This window comes from Bos javanicus, chromosome 27 (assembly GCF_032452875.1).
Source record: "Bos javanicus breed banteng chromosome 27, ARS-OSU_banteng_1.0, whole genome shotgun sequence".
NCBI lineage: Eukaryota > Metazoa > Chordata > Mammalia > Artiodactyla > Bovidae > Bos > Bos javanicus.
Genome location: NC_083894.1, coordinates 26,253,775 through 26,256,796, shown reverse-complemented (window position 1 = coordinate 26,256,796; position 3,022 = coordinate 26,253,775).

The following is a 3,022-nucleotide window of genomic DNA, read 5'->3' as shown; positions in this document are numbered from 1 at the left end:
ACATGATTCTAAGGGCACGAGCTCCCTGTGTCCCCCTTTTCTGACAAACCAATAAAGCTGTCCTTTTCTACTTCACCCCCACCCCCCCACCTAAAAAAAAGCCTAACATGCAGAGACCAGAATTGTCTATTATTTTTATTCCAGTCCTGCTTGGTCCTACTCCATGCTACCACTGTTATGCCTCCTCTTGTTCCTTTCTTTCCCAAACCTACTTTCCTTCCGTCGCACTTCCTTTGTTTGCCTCTCCCACCTTCCAAGTTTTGTTTTATTCACTGTATATCCCCAGTGCTTAGAACACTGCCTTGCAGGTACTGTTAGATACTAGTAGGTGCTAAATATATGAAGGTACTCATCAAATTAGTGAGGGATGTGCCTCAAAACACAAAGCTAGGGCTTTTGCATCTGCTGTTCCCCACATGGTGAAGATATTCATATTTTCTCATCATTCACAGCTCAAAGCTTCAAAATCACTTCCTCAGCAAGGCTCTCCCTGAAGTTGCCTCCCAGGTCTCTAGTGCTGTTGTTAAGTGTCCGACTCTTTTGTGACCCCATGGACTGTAGCCTGCCACGATCCTCTGTCCATGGGATTTCCCAGGGAAGAATACTGGAGTGGGTTGCCATGTCCTCCTCCAGGAGATCTTCCTGACCTAGGGATTAAACCCCGGTCTCCTGTATTGGCAGGCAGATTCTTTACTGCTGAGCCACCAGGGAAGTCCCAGTCTCTATTGCATTACTGTTTTATTTTCATCAATGCACTATCACTGTTATCTTTGTTTATTAATTATTTAATTCTGTTTGTTCTATTTCTTATCAGTGTAAACTCTATGAGAACAGGGACTTTGTCTGCGTCCTCTAAGCCTAAAACAGCATCAGATACATATTAGGCGCTCAACCTATGTTTGTTGAATGAATGAATGGAGAGAAACCCAGGCCTCTCAAACCTCAAAGATAATGCCTATGCACATAACTGTTTTCTCTGGCTGGTTTTTTATTTAGGTGGTAGTTTCTCCTCCAGATATCTTGTAAATTCCCACTGCCTCCACATAGAAGGAAATATGTAAAAGTTCTGAGCTTTGGAAACCAGACTATATTTCCACGCCACCTCTGTCTCAAATCCACTCTGTATTTAGCAAACAGTAATGGTGTCACACTCATTGTAAAAGACCCTGATTCTGGGAAAGATTGAAGGCAGGAGGAGAAAGGGATGACAGAGGACTGAATGGTTAGATGGCATCACCGACTTGATAGACATGAGCTTGGGCAAGCTTTGGGAGTTGGTGATGGACAGTAAGCATGGTGTGCTGAAGTCCATGTGGTCTCAAAGAATCGGACACGACTGAGCCACTGAACTGAACTGAACTGAATGGTGTCACAAAGAGTTGGACTGTGCGACTAACACTTCAGTTCAGTTCAGTGGCTCAGTCGTGTCTGACTCTTTGGGACCCCATGAATCGCAGCACCCCAGGCCTCCCTGTCCATCACCAACTCCCGGAGTTCACTCAGACTCATGTCCATCGAGTTGGTGATGCCATCCAGCCGTCTCATCCTCTGTCGTCCCCTTCTCCTCCTGCCCCCAATCCCTCCCAACATCAGAATCTTTTCCAGTGAGTCAGCTCTTCGCATGAGGTGGCCAAAGTATTGGAGTTTCAGCTTTAGCATCAGTCCTTCCAATGAACACCCAGGACTGATCTCCTTTAGGGTGGACTGGTTGGATCTCCTTGCAGTCCAAGGGACTCTGAAGGGTCTTCTCCAACACCACAGTTCAAAAGCATCAATTCTTCAGCGCTCAGCTTTCTTCACTGTCCAACTCTCACATCTATACATGACCACTGGAAAAACCATAGCCTTGACTAGATGGACCTTTGTTGGCAAAGTAATGTCTCTGCTTTTGAATATGCTGTCTAGGTTAGTCATAACTTTCCTTCCAAGGAGTAAGCTTCTTTTAATTTCATGGCTGCAATCACCAACTGCAGTGATTTTGGAGCCCAGAAAAATAAAGTCAACCACTGTTTCCCCATCTATTTCCCATGAAGTGATGGGACCAGATGCCATGATCTTCGTTTTCTGAATGTTGAGCTTTAAGCCAACTTTCACTCTCCTCTTTCACTTTCATCAAGAGGCTTTTTAGTTCTTCACTTTCTGCCATAAGGGTGGTGTCATCTGCATATCTGAAGTTATTGATATTTCTCCCAGCAATCTTGCTTCCAGCTTGTGCTTCTTCCAGCCCAGCGTTTCTCAGGATGTACTCTGCATAGAAGTTAAATAAGCAGGGTGACAATATACAGCCTTGACGTACTCCTTTTCCTATTTGGAACCAGTCTGTTGTTCCATGTCCAGTTCTAACTGTTGCTTCCTGACCTGCATACAGATTTCTCAAGAGGCAGGTCAGGTGGTCTGGTATTCCCATCTGTTTCAGAATTTTCCACAGTTAATGGAACACAAATCTTGTGCCAGATATCATGCTAGGGGCTGAAGATATAAAGTTGAGTAAGGCACAGTAATGTCTGTCGGGAAGGTTATTGAGGTTTTATAAATACATAATTGACGACAGTTAGACTTTGCCTGGGGCTTCCCTAGTAGCTCAGCTGGTAAAAGAATCTGCCTGCCATGCAGGAGACTCGGGTTCCATTCCCGGATAGGGAAGATCTCCTGGAGAAGGGATAAGCTACCCACTCCAGTATTCTTGGGCTTCCCTGGTGGCTCAGACGGAAAAGAATCCGCCTGTAATGAGGGAGACCTGGGTTTGATCCCTGGGTTGGGAAGATCCCCTGGAGGAGGGCACGGCAACCCACTCCAGTATTCTTGCTTGAAGAATCCCCACGGACAGAGAAACCTGGCAGGCTACAGTCAAAACAGACTCGAAAAGAGTCGGACACGACTGAGCGACTAAGCATAGCAGAACCCAAAGACTTTGCCTAATAATGGTTTCATTCTTCAACCACAGCACCTTTGCGCTAAACCCTCAGGTGGCGGGCTGTCATCCCGGCTCACAGCCTGTGCGCCCGCCCTTGGCTCCGCCCCT